Source organism: Bicyclus anynana, chromosome 19 (assembly GCF_947172395.1).
Source record: "Bicyclus anynana chromosome 19, ilBicAnyn1.1, whole genome shotgun sequence".
In the NCBI taxonomy this organism is placed as follows: domain Eukaryota; kingdom Metazoa; phylum Arthropoda; class Insecta; order Lepidoptera; family Nymphalidae; genus Bicyclus; species Bicyclus anynana.
This window is the reverse complement of record NC_069101.1, coordinates 8847510-8862340: the sequence shown is the minus strand read 5'-3', so window position 1 is coordinate 8862340 and position 14831 is coordinate 8847510. Positions and strand designations below refer to the sequence as shown.

Here is a 14831-nt window from a genome sequence, read left to right as displayed (position 1 = left end):
CCAGTTGTAAGTTCGACAGTCCGGGGCATGCACCTCCAACTTTTATGTTATGTGCATAATATGAAATTAAATATCACGTGTCTCAAACGGTGAACGCAAAACATCGTGACGAAACCTGCATACCTGAGAATTTTCTTAATTCTCTAAGTGTGTGAAGTAAGGTGCTGGAACGGCGACCCCGCACCGGAAAACGCAGTGTTGGCCAACCCCCCACTAGATGGACCGAAGAAATCACGCGGGGTGTCAATGATGATGATGAAGGAAAGCTCATCTCATCATTAAAAACTACATTTTTTTTGAATATTGAGATATTGAATTAAGTAGGTAATAACGTTTAGACATTACAAAATTTCTATAGATTTTGCAAATTAAATTCTTCAGCTGAAGATGAAAGACGATCGTGAGATATTGAAGTTTCTAAAATTGTAATCAATGTGGGTAGAAACTTTTGACGTCCAACGATTTTCTTTAAGAAGTTGATTAAATTGTCATAATATTTTAGATTACAATTGTTGAAAATTTCATTATGAATTGAACATTTTTGATGACAGGAGGATAAATGTGGAAAACACTTTTACTTATAACTTCGAGTAAATATATTTTTTTCTAGAAACATCTGCTTGACTTGATGCTTATCTGTGTATAGCATAACTACGAGTATGCCTTATTCAAATGTATTTACAAATTTGCGTAAACCATAAAGAGATAAAGAAGAAATTGGGCCCACTATTCAGAACGATACAGAAATTAAAAATGTACTAAAACATTGTTTTTTTTAATAATTCCATTTGAATCTTAGTTGAAGTAATGTTGGCAAACAGGGAAAATAAGCTGATTTTATTATTTTCATAATGATCCAGCTAAGTCAATTAAATTTTTGACTTTATGGCTTGCTGCATAAATGCATATTTCACTAATTGACATTGGTTGTCAGCTGTCTTTGAAAATGCTCTCTGTCTTAAAATATCATCATCGTCATCGGATATGTTTGACTATACATTCATTATATATATGTAAATGTATTCTAAATTCATTCTTTGATCATTCATATTTGATCAAATTCATTGCATTATCTTTGTCAAACTGACAGGAGGAAGGGTCTTACATATTATTTGGCTGGTGGGAGACTTTGGCCGTGGCTAGTTACCATCCTACCGACAAAGACGTACCGCCAAACGATTTAGCGCTATTTTAGATGTTGTGTAGAAACCGAAAGGGGTGTGGATTTTCATCCTCCTCCTAAAAAGCCCGCTTCCATCTTAGATTGCATCATCACTTACCATCAGGTGAGATTTTAATCAAGGGCTAACTTGTAAAAAAAATATTACAACTATCTAAAACTCTCGTTCCATGCTCAACCAGTTATGACTGTGAAAAGTTATTTCTTGTAAGGAAAATAGCCCTGTTCTGAAACTATCAACGCAATTGAAACAGTTGTAGGAAACTGGGCATTAATTTTACGAATGATAAGGTCGGGTAGGGTCATAAAGGTAACTTTTTATTTATGGTCAAGAAAGTTTATAGCGTCATTCAGGAGCTTTTCTGTATGCATTATAGGTATCTATAATATTACTACCTATACTAAAGCCATACTCGAAGAGTACTGTTTACTAACAAACAAATTAGAAATGAGGGTAGAAAACGGATGTCATTTCATAACTTTTTCATTTAAAATTATGTATTGTTTTCTTATAAAATATAAAAACTATATCTAATTGTTTTAAGGTCATTAATCAAATTTATTTTCATTAATTTAAGAACAAGTTCATTATAATTATTGTTAGGTGTGAAATGACTAGCGATTAATACCCTCATTTTTAATTTGTTTGTTGGTAAACAGTATTCCTCGTATCGAGTATGGCTTTAGTATAAGTACCTAGGATAAGCATAGGCTTTGAGAAATTAAACTTTTTTGACTTCCACGTTGTTTTACTGTAGCTTGCATCTTTGCTTACTATATATAAGGCATGATTGCAGCTAGTCGCTAGCCTATATAAAAAAGGCTTTCCAAAAATTTATTTAATTGAGAAATATTGAAATGTGACAAAGAAAAATATTGTTTTTTGTTCAAGATAATATTATCACACTTCACACTAATATTATAAAGGCGAAAGTTTGTGTGTAAGTGTGAAAGTGTGTAAGTATGTTTGTTTCTCTTTTACGCTGCGGCTACTGAAGCGATTTGGCTGAAATTTGGAATGTAAATAGATTTTACTCTGGATTAACATATAGGCTACTTTTCACCCCGGAGAATCCATGGTTCCCGCGGGATTTGTGAAAAACTGAATTCCAAAGTCGCGCGCGTCCGCTAGTTTTATTAATAAAATTTATTCACAAAAGATTTGCTATGCGTTTTTAAATTTTATGCCTGTATGAGGCTTTAGTATACACTATTTGGGTCAGCTTGTTAAATTAATGTTGGGTTAGCCATGTCAAAGTTACACTAATATTGGCACGAAAGTCCTGCATTAATGCCACGAATTTATTCACAATCATGGAACCTATACATTGTTTGCCATTAAGTTGCGCTTAGTTGACAATTGAGGTCAACTTTATTAGGTCATACAATGTTGTCGTGGTACTGAGTCAAAGCTAAGTGACGTTGCTTCTGAGTAGTTAAGGATTATGATCAACATTACCTTGTAAAGCTTATTTTTATTTGTATACTTACTATTTTTTTTTTTTTTACAAGTTAGTCCGTGACTACAATTTTACCTGATGTGATTATGCAATCTAAAATGGTAGCGGGCTAACTTGTTAAGTGTAACTAGCCACGGCCGAAGCCTCCCACCATCCAGACCTTGACCGATTAAGAAAACCTCAATCGGCCCAGCCGGGGATCGAACCGATCACCGCCTTCAAAGTTATCAGAAGGTAGCACACACGATGTTTTTTTTGACTTTTTAGTATATTTTTGTGATTTTGAAGTCGGTTGAATTTGTTTGTTAAAAAGATTTTATTCTTATTTTTTTTTTTTTGTTAGATTGTTGTGATCAAAACAGTCTAGGATAGACTAATACCGGATACAATACCAATCAGAAAAACCTACCTAAGCTACCTAGCCTAATCTACTAGCAAAATTTTTGACGACCTCCGTGGCGCAGTGGTAGTGGTATGCGCGGCGGATTTACAAGACAAGACGGAGGTCCTGGGTTCGATCCCCGGCTGGGCCGATTGAGGTTTTCTTAATTGGTCCAGGTTTGGCTGCTGGGAGGCTTAGGCCGTGGCTAGTTACCTCCCTACCGACAAAGACGTACCGCCAAGCGATTTAGCGTTCCGGTACGATGTCGTGTAGAAACCGAAAGGAGTGTGGATTTTCATCCTCCTCCTAATAAGTTAGCCCGTTTCCATCTTAAATTGCATCATCACTTACCATCAGGTTGCAGTCAAGGGCTAACTTGTAAAGAATAAAAAAAAAAACATATTGACAAACAATAAACGCAATCTAAATGATCATACTGTTGGTATTGGTATTTAATATTCACTCATATTTATACGGGTAATAGCTATATCAAATAATCCGGGTAGAGTAATAAGCGGGTTCTCTGTTTTAATAATAGGATTATGCTGGGCCGAAGATTTCATTAAACTGAATTGAATGAAGATCGCTCAGACCACGTTAAAAATTCAGTAGCATAAAATTATTTTGCCTACCGGAAATAAATTAATCCAACTCTCAATTAACAATTAGTATATATTCGGCTTACTGTTGAGCACAAGTCTCTCTCAAAATGAATGGGCTAGGCTATACCTCCACGCTGGCTCACTTCACAGACGTAGAGAAATAAGAAAATTCTCAGGTACGCCGGTTTCTTTAGGTTGTTTTCCTTCACCGTTTGAGACACGTGATATTTAATTTCTTAAAATGCACACAACTGTAAAGTTGGAAGTGCATGCCCCGGATATAATTCAAACCCTCCCGAATCGAAGGCAGAGGTCATATCCACTGGGCTATCACGGTTTGTGTTCCATCATTTATTAATACAAAATGTGTGCGAGTATTTTCTACAAATGCCAAAGTATCCATCTATACTAATATTATAAATGCTAAAGTAAGTCTGTCTGTCTGTCTGTTACCTTTTCACGGCTAAACGGCTGCACCAAACAAAATGATTTTTTAGGTAAATGGGATCTTATAGCAAAATATAGGGTACTTTTTGACTCTAAAATAAAAATAAAAAGGGGCGAAATAAAGGGTTAAAAGTTTGTATGGAAAGTCCTCCATTTTTAGAGTTACAGTTTTAAAAATTTGTTCGTAAATCATAAAAAAAATACGAAAAATTCAAAAAATTTTATAATTCAACCCCTAAAGTGGTAAAATAGGGCTAGAAAGTTTACATTGATTTCCACGCGGACGAAGTTGCGGGTGTCCGCTAGTACGTCATATAAGAAATATCCATGTAGTCTCTGTATCATAATATCGACGTAGGGCAGGATTTTCCGCTCCCTTAAGAGGTTTCCAGACATAAATGACTCCATTTATCCACCCTTTTATCGCTTACTATTTTATATGCGATCGTTATTTGTCTTGGCTGTATATCACATTGATCGCATGAGTGTCTCTTGGGAAAAAATATTTTATCTTGTCAATAGTTTGGTTTATCTTTGGTCATAACATATTTGATCATTATAAGTAGGTAGTTCTTTTTAACTGACTTAAAAAAAAAGGAGGAGGTTCTCAATTGGACGCGTATGTTTTTTTTAATGTATTTAATGTTTGTTACCGCATAACTACGTTATTTCTTAACAAATTTCAAAAATTCTTTTTTGTTTGAAAGAGTATACCTCCAGATTGGGTTCATTTTCGTGGCATGCACCTCCAAGTTTTCAATTGCGTACGTTTAAGAAATTAAATATCACGTGTCTCAAACGGTGAAGGAACGTCGTGATAAATTTTCTCAATTTTCTGTGTGTGTGAAGTCTGCCCATCCGTATTGGGCCAGCGTGGCAGACTAGTAGCCAAACCCGTTATATTCTGAGAGGAGACTCGTGATCAACAGTGAGTCGAATATGGGTTGTTGATGATAATAGTGATGATGACGGAACAAGATATTCAATTTAAGTAAAAAACATCGGTTGTCTGTAAAGGCGGTTTACAGACGATAGTTGAACGTGACAACGTCATAAGAAAATACTGATGGATTGATGAATGGTTGCATTTTTCAAAATGTTCGTTTAATAATAATCTTAATATACCAGAATATACTAAAAGATGACGTCATGCGTCGTTCCGTTGCTCTAGGGTTGCCAATTTTTTTAAATGAAATACTTTTAAAAAAATTGGGAACCCTAGAGCAACGGAACGAAGCATGACGTCATCTTTTTTCGAGTGTGCAGCCGGTTTCATCGAATTATAAGACGTTGTCACGTCAAAATAAGGGGAAATTTAGTAATGCTCACGTTTGTATCACAAAGGATATCATAAACAATATGCAGAGGTTTATGTCACAAAGGGTGTGATATAATATGTCGTTTCTCGCATCGCGGCATCATACGGGAAAGCTAAATTGCTTGCTGTCTTTGCTAGTAACTAGTGACAGCCTAAACTAACAATGAGATGAAACTATAGCTTGGCAACTTCGTTCGTAACACTTGCGATGGGCCGGGGAGCGTGTAGCGAAGAATGAAATACCCTCGACCCGCGCATTTTTGCCCCCCGTCGCCCGCATATCATGGGAGTGACATCAACGAACTTGCCAGACTATAGATACTATATGTACCTCCTAACTAATATTATAAATGTGAATTTGTTTGTTTAATTACACGCCTAAAACTACTAAACCGATTTAAAAAAAAATCTTACACCGATGAAAAGCATCAGCTATTTAAGCTATATTTGGAGTTTGAAACGTTACATTGTTTCAAAGCCTATAACGGACGTAGGTCGAAACAATTTTTGTTTATCTATAGGTACTAATGTTATAAATATGAAAGTATGTCTGTATATCTGTCTTTCTGTCTGTTTATTATTATAAACGGCTGAACCGATCAAGATGAATTTTGGTATAATGGTAAATAAGACCTTGAAGCAAAATATAGGGTACTTTTGACTCTAAAATAAAAAATCCTTGGTTTTTAGAGAAACAGTTTAAAAATATATTTATAAATCATTAAAAATATACGAAATATAATGCGATTCAAGAATTTTTAAAATCAACTCCTAAAGTAGTAAAATAGGGGTTGAAAGTTTACATTGGTTTCCACGCGGACGAAGTCTCGGGCGTCCGCTAGTTATCTATACTAATATTATAAAGAGGAAAACTTTGTTTGTAAGTTTGTTTGTTTGTAATGAATAGGCTCAAAAACTACTGGACCGATTTTAAAAATTCTTTCACCATTCGAAAGTTACATTATCCACAAGTAACATAGGCTAAATTTTCGAGAAAAAGAATAGGGTTCCGTAGCATATTTGGGTTTTATTTGGGACACAAGGTGTAAAAAATCAACTAGAAAAGTAACTTATTTTGCGTACGCTGCCTAAGCTATAAAAGATAGAACTATAAAATGTTCTAATTAATTGTAGATCTTATAAATATCTACAAAAAAGTCCGCGACACACTATACCTATGGCACAACAATAATTTTTTTATTAAAAAGTTTTGATTTTTTTTTGGACTATATTTAAACGCATTTATTTAACTCATGCTATAAATCTTTATCAAAATAAACTTTCATCACTAAGTACAGTTTATGTAGATAATATTTGGTCTTTGAATGATTAAAATTGGACGTTTGGTTTTGAAGTTATGGCGAAAGGATAGGGGTAGTTGAAAGTTTACATCGAGTTTCACGCGGACGAAGTCGCGGGCGTCCGCTAGTTATCATATGTATAGTTATAATACTGATTATTGGATTACTGAAGTACTAAAATAAATCCGATTTCGAAGGGTGTGGGTTCGAATCCGGTCCGGGGCATGCACCTACAACTTTTCAGTTGTTTGCATTTTAAGCAATTAAATATCACGTGTCTCAAACGGTGAAGGACAACATCGTGAGAACACCTGCATACCAGAGTATTTTCTTGGTCTCTGCGTGTGTAAAGCCAATCCGCATTGGGCCAGCGTGATGGATTTATGGCCTTACCCCTCTCATTCTGAGAGGAGACTCTAGCTCAGCAGTGAGCCGAATATGGGTTGATGACGACGACTAAAATAAATATTAGATACCTAATGTAATTACTATTTGCTACGAAATAGCTAAGAGTAAAATGTATACAAAATAATGGGGAATTTAACGAAATATTTGAACTGTATCGTTTTTCAGTAAACTTGGCGGGTACTGGGTATTCCAGCCCACTCAAGGCTCGAGGCATCCTTATAAAGTTCAAAGTGTTTCCTTAAACAGTTCTTAATTGATGGAAAACTTTTGGGCGAAGAGAAAATTGATATAATATTTAAGCATCTACGTATTATTAGGTCGAAATATTTATTGAAATACCATTCCTCAGGTATTCTTGAGTTAAGAAACGTTTATTTATTTAATCAACTTTATTTTACATACAAGATCAACTTTATTTTAGATACAAGAAGAAAATGTAATTGTTTGTGCTAATTTTATTAGTAACACTCTGACATTTAAAAAAAATTATAATAGTGAATCTTTTAAGCTACCTAACATAAAGGATTATAAATTATGTGAGGTTTCACTAGGTAATTCAATTACGAAAATATCTTTCAATGTTCGTGTGTCGATGCAATTTATTTTATGTTAATACTAGCGGACGGCTGCGACTTTGCTCGCGTGAAACCCTACTACTAGCCCACTCTACAGATAACCTATATATACATAATATATACTATACAGGAGATAGTAGGGACTCAACCCTACCCCTACGCTACCCTACCCTACCTCTACCCTACTCTACCCCTACCCTACCCCTAACCTACCCTACCCTACCCCTACCCTACTCCTACCATACCCCTACCGTACCACGCGACGGAAGCTTCAAAAATACTTTTTACCCTTCACTGTTCTGCTCCTATTGATACAGATAGATAGACAGACAAACAGACAGACAGACAAAAATTTTATTGATTTCATTATTGGCATCAGTATCGATCACTAATCACCCCCTGATAGTTATTTTGGAAATATATTTCATGTACAGAATGGACCTCTATACAGATTTATTATAAGTATAGATAATGATGCAATTTCCAACATCAAGAAATTGTCGTAAAACAATTTAATATCGGTAGGTAGGTATGCAGAGTTTTGAAGTTAGGTTCTCAATTACATGGAACTTTGAGTTTGCAAATTGTACTCCATTAAAATTATATCCTACAGTTTACAGTTTCACGTGGCACGTGTAAGTAATTTTACCTTAAGTACGGGTAAATTATTAGGTGTGCCAAATTACGCATAGTTTCCGGGCAATTTGCACGAGCGAATTTTCATATTTATGGTTGCTTGAGTCCGTAGCTTTCTTGTGTGGAATTTTTCAGGGTTAAAACACATTTACATACTATAATGATGTAGAAATTTAAATCATCCAGCCAGCTATGTGTACGAAATGTAAGGAATATGTTAGAATGGCGTCAACAGTAAACACTTGAAAGGGAATGTTTTACAGATTTAACCAAAAACGTATTACCAATAAAAGAAAGAGAGAAAAGGCATTGAATGATAATCATTTTACAAAAATTCAATTTATCATTGAATATTTGAAGATAGGTGCCATCACACTAATGTTATAAAGCCGAAAGTTTGCGTGTGTGTAATCTTGTTTTGGCTGATGGGAGCCTTCGACCGTGGCTAGTTACTACCCTACCGACAAAGACGTACCGCCAAGCGATTTAGCGTTCCGGTACGATGTCGTGTAGAAACCGAAAGGAGTGTGTCATCCTCCTCCTGACAAGTGACAAGTTAGCCCGCTTCCATCTTAGATTGCATCATCACTTACCATCAGGTGAGATTGAAGTCAAGGGCTAACTTGTAAAGAAAAAAAAAAAATCTTTCAACGGTAAAATTTTCGAGATTTGTTAAGAACAATCATACTTCACGTTACACTTCACTATCATTTTTTTTTCATTCACACTAATATTATAAAGGCGAAAGTTTGTGTCTAAGTATGTGAGTATATGTTTGTTCCTCCTATACGCTGCTACTGAAGCGATTTGGCTGAAAGTTGGAATGGAAATAGATTTTACTCTGGATTAACACATATTTTTCATCCCGATAAAATCCATGATTCCTGCGGGATTTGTAAAAAACTGAATTCCACGCGGACGAAGTCGCAGACGTCCGCTAGTAAGCTAATAAAAATAAAATGCCCTGACCAACTATGAAGTAAATTCAAGCAAATAAAGAACCATCAAAATTGGACAACAATTTTCTTTATTACGTTACGCGAAATATAAAAAAAACTTGTTGAAAAAGGAAAAGCAGAGACAAAACTTTTTTTTATGTAAACGCAAATAAAATGATAAATAATGATAATAAAATATAGCCAAGCTTGCAATACTGTTTCTTTTTCATGCCGATAGAATCAATTTGACAAAATGTCCATTTTATCACATGTAAACGAGTTGCGATAAACGGAGCTGTGGGGTGATATGAGCCCTTGGAAAACTATATATCACATAGAGATAGTAAAAGGTCTTTGAAGGCACGGGTAGTATATTAAGATGATTTATCTTTCACTAAGTAAAGTTGTTGTGGAAACGAATACTGAATTAACATTTAAAAAAACTTAGACCAAAACTTTGTAGACGTTTGGGATGAAAAGATTGTAACGAGTTAGATAACTGCACATTAGAAGATATCCGCCTAGTAAATAAACCAAAAGGGAATTACAATCTTCATGTAGGCACTTACGGAAAGCCATTAAAAATCATATGATTATCATAAAACTGAAGATTTTGTTTGGTAAAACGCGCTAATCTCAGGAACTCCTGGTTCGAATCGAGATGTCCTTTCAGTGTTGGTTTTTTTAACCAATATATATTGCCATATATTTTTTAACATGACCAATATTATCATTCCCCTCCAGCTAGACGAAAAACACTATATTAGGAGTGGATACGACAATAGTTAAGTGGACGGAGATCGAACCATCTCTTGAAAATCTCTTGGTGTTAAGTCCGGCTCGTCTATCGTTGAGCCATTGAGGATTTTACTCGAGTGCAACCGCAGCACATAGCTAGTAGAAAAATAAAGCAAGAAAGTGCAGCAATTTTAACGTTATGTCGGTAACAGATGTCTCAACATTGCTGCGAGCGCTGGCTGGATATTTTAAACTCCGATCTGAGAGTCAATAGATTCAATAAATCGGACGCTCGAGACCAGGCAAAATGGACTAGACTGTGAAGCAAACTTTATATCCGTGAAAGCGTTTAGTCGACGAAGAGGTCATATTTATATGACTGCAGTAAACATTTTTTTTATTTAATGACGAGTTCTTGACTGCGATCTCTCCTAATGTTAAGTGACAATGCAGACTAAGATGGAACTAGACTTACTTGGAAGAGGTAAAGGTTAATTCTACCCCTACCGGCAAAGACGCCAATTCGCATGGCGGAATTCTTTGCCGGGTCTGACCAACATTTATTATTAGCTACTTTACTATATTACTCATCATCAACATCATTATCAACCTATATTCGGCTCACTGCTGAGCTTGAGTCTCCTCTCAGAGTGAGAGGGGTTAGGCCAATAGTCCGCCACGCTGGCTCAATGCGGATTGGCAGATTTCACACACGCAAAGAATTAAGAAAATTCTCTGCTATGCAGGTTTCCTCTTGATGTTTTTCCTTCACTGTTTGTGACACGTGATATTTAATTTCTTAAAATGCACACAACTGAAAAGTTGGAGGTGCATGCCTCGGACCGGATTCGAACCATACCCTCCGGAATCGGAGGCACAGGTCAAATCCATTGGGCTATCACGGCTCTTATATTTATACCTCATAATATGTGCCCATGAACTTTAAATAAATCTATAATTCCATACCTAATGCATGTTTAATACCTAGTAAAATACTTTCTACCATTTTGTTTGTAAAATTTTGGGGTAGGTAAATCGCATTCAACATAGGCTCACTTAATTTCGTTATCGTTCGTTAACAGGCTATTGTCACAGCTACATAATTCCAGAACTATATTTGGCAGTGCTTAAAAAGCTTGTTTGTGGATGAATGTTTCATGCATAGGTATCTAAGTATATATAAATCATTATAGAGGTAAAGTTATTGGTATTGTCGGGGGTAATTTCTGGATCACGTTATTTGTGAGTGTCATAGGCTATATTTTATTCCCGTATCCTAATAAAATAAACATAAAATCAACTGACAAAGTGTCATCTACGTACTGTATGATATCCACCAGTAAGCACCGGATGACATTTGTTACATAGAATCTCAATTTCGTATATTAAGTCAGCTAGCTTACCATAGCCTACAGGTGAGAGATTTTTATAAACTTTAAATCACTTGGTTTTAGCCGTTTTATAACAATTTATTAAGACTGATATCGATTTATGTAATAAATAGTACATAGCAAGGTTATGACCAACTAAAATCAAGTGCAGACCATTACAAAATTGAAAGGTCAACATTATAACACTTGGTCACTAATGTCCACTCGAGGCACGATTGAAAACTTCAGCGGTTTTGTAAGGATCGGAAAATTTCCCGATACTCGAGCCCGGGTTGCATTCTTCGACCGAGAATAAATTTCATGTGCAAACAAAGGATCTAAGAGGAGCGTCTCGCTCTTTAAGAAAGGCCTCTTTTTAAGAGGGGTATTAAATTTTGGGTCGTAAGGGGGAGGCTAGTATCAGTCAGTTCGTGGTGCACCCTGCAAATTGACTGAGGCTCTGGCGACCGACGAATGGCGGAATATCCATTCCCACAGGTAAGATTATTACCTAAATAGCACAGGCCGGTGTCGGGCAGCAGCGACACCGGAGCGAGAAAACTAGCTATACCACAGAATACATACTCGTATGTAGAAGGCTCTGCGTTAACCAACCCGCATGCTCAGCGTTTTCATTATCGAGCAAATCTTTATTTATGTTTCTGTTTGGACGTCCCTACAAAAGGCCTATGTCCTGCAGGCCGTCCATCGGCTGATATGATCATCACCATTATCATCATCATATCAGCTGATGGACGTCTACTGCAGGATGTAGACATTTGTAGAGACTTCCGAACATCACGATCCTGAGCCGCATGCATCCATAGAGTCCAAAAGATGGGGGGTCGACCAACACTGCGTTTGATAGATGATGATAAAATTTTGTGGTAATTTTAATTATAGAAAATTCTAAAACTTTTTTTAGTAATTATTAAAAGGACAAGCATATTTGCCACCAGTAAGTACGCCTACCATGGGTCTTTCACATATCTCGTAAAGAGGATAAGACATACTGTCGACCAATAGGGGCACTGTTGAAATATCGCTGTCTTCGCAACGAAAGAGAAAGCGATATTTTCCATTGTACCTACCGCTATTGGTCGTTATTCGTCTTTATCTTGTCGCAATGTATGTCGATCTGACGTTACGTGGAAATCTGAAAATGGCCCGCCTTCGCCATTTTTTGTTACTTTTAAATAAGGTCAGCCCCAATTTAATCTGGTTAGGTAGTAGTTTTTTTGTAAATAAGACTGGACTTGATATGATAAGGTATGTCGTGTCCCGGGTAGCGGTTATGGGTAAGCAATAAAAGTAGGATCCACTGATAAACACTTTAATTGACTGCAGCGTACAGTTGGGCGACAAACCGCCCGACATCGACTTCGTCTTAATTGTTACGAAGTGCTTGTTTGTAGCCGTAGCATTTTACATTTACATATCTATGTGTGTGTTACCACCACAGTTTTATGAGAAATAAACAAATATACGCGTCGAAGACAAAACCTTTTTATTGAATAGTTAACAAAACGACTAACTTCGGAAAGACATATACAATTGCTATATAAAACAGCTATAATTAAAAAATCACTCAGTTGTTCGAAAAACAATCACGTTATTCGAGCAATTTGGAAAGTAAGCCAGTAAGTATTTCATTATTGATATTAGGGAGAACTGGCGTTCACTTTGAATCCTCATCGTTCGTTAGTAGAAACTATTAAAGACATGAGTCTGATCCAATAAATGAGAAATAACGTATCATGGCCGATACAGTTACGACAGTCGCACAAACTTCTTATCAAACAAACTTGAGCTAGCTTCTGGGAATGCAACAAGCGAGAAATGTTTTTACAGCTAATTAATGACAAAATATTGTTATATAATAAACTAGCGGACGCCCGCGACTTCGTCCGCGTGAAACTCGATGTAAACTTTCAACTACCTCTACCCTACCCCTACCCTATCCCTACCCGTACCCTACGTTGAAATTTTTCTGAATTTTCTTTGCTATAAACCTCACGGAGCCCGAGACCTTTCCAACGAATGCAAAACCAAAAATTGGTTCTGAAGTTATAGCGTCAGGAAGGAAAACCCGACTTATTTTTATATAGTAAAAGATGGGTTCGAATCCGGTCCGGGCATGCACCTCCAACTTTTCAGTTGTGTGCATTTTAAGAAATTAAATATCACGTGTCTCAAACGATGAAGGAAAAACATCGCGAGGAAATCTGTACACCAGACAGAGTATTTTCTTAATTCTCTGCGTATGTGAAGTGTGCCAATTTTGGAATTAGCTCAGCAATAAGATTTTGTCTAGCAAGTCGGACTGAAACACCACTTTACATGTACATCTTTCACGGATTTTGACTGATGGGAGGCTTCGGGGGAGACTAGTTACCGTCCTATCGGCAAAGACGTACCGCTAAGCGATTTAGCGTTCCGGTTCGATGTCGTGTAAAACCGAAATGGGTGTGGATTTTCATACTGCTCCTAACAAGTTAGCCCGTTTCCAACTTAGATTGCATCATCATTTACCATCGGGTGAGATTGTAGTCAAGGGCTAAGTTTGTAAAGAATAAAAAAAATAGATATTTTAGATGTAGACAATATGTGTGTGAGTATTGGATAGTTTGTTTAAATTTTCATAAAAAAGAAAGTAGATGCGAATAGCGTTCGTCTTCATTCTTCTAAAACATTTTAAAAGCATAATCATATTTTACCTTTTTACTACGATTTCTGGGGTTTCTGTGACAGAAACAAAATACGGTTCGAGTCAAGTCCATTACAAACAAATTCCAGAGGGTCAATTTGATATGTAGGTGGACTAGAAACGGAGCGAATAGAAATGTTATCTGATGAAGGGAAACACGTGAATTTTTAAAAGTAGGCCAATATGGGTGAATATAATTATTTTCGGCTTTTCGGCGAAGGTTTTTTTACCACACGTCGTTTGAAATCACATGTTTTATTTATCTGCGTATGTTATTTGTAATTCTTAGTAAGGCTTAGTTATATTTTTCTTACTAAAAAACCTTTTACAAAAAATATAATTGAAGATGATGAATTCTCTCAAAAAGTTCAAAGTGTTTATTAAACGCAAGCTTTTGGAAAAGGCTTATAATAGTGTTAATGATTATAATAATAATAAAAAAAAGCTTGGTTTTAAACTCTAATATACGACTGTGTGCATAGTTTTAAATAAGTTTCTAAAATGGTGGTAAACAAAAAAAAAACCTTGGCTGAGTTTGTTGCGGGCTCTTCTCGGACCAAGGCGCGTTTGGAACCCTCGTAACTTTAGTTTTAAGTTTTCGACTATTATTACCACCATTAGATTAAATTAAATTATGACATAATCTTGACCTTTCAAAAGTGCTTGTAAACTAAGCCTAATTGAAATAAATGAATTTTAACTTTGACTACGATTTGACTTTGATACGATGATGGTTATGTAGATGATACACTCGTAAACTGTAAACTGT

The 14831-nt window shown here is 36.0% G+C and overlaps 1 protein-coding gene across 1 annotated transcript in view; it reads right to left on the bottom strand.

Moving 5' to 3' along the window:
- Positions 1–14831, bottom strand: part of LOC112045358 (carboxylesterase 1C) — a 36417-nt gene that overhangs the window by 19648 nt on the left and 1938 nt on the right. The gene's annotated exons all lie outside the window — the stretch shown is intronic.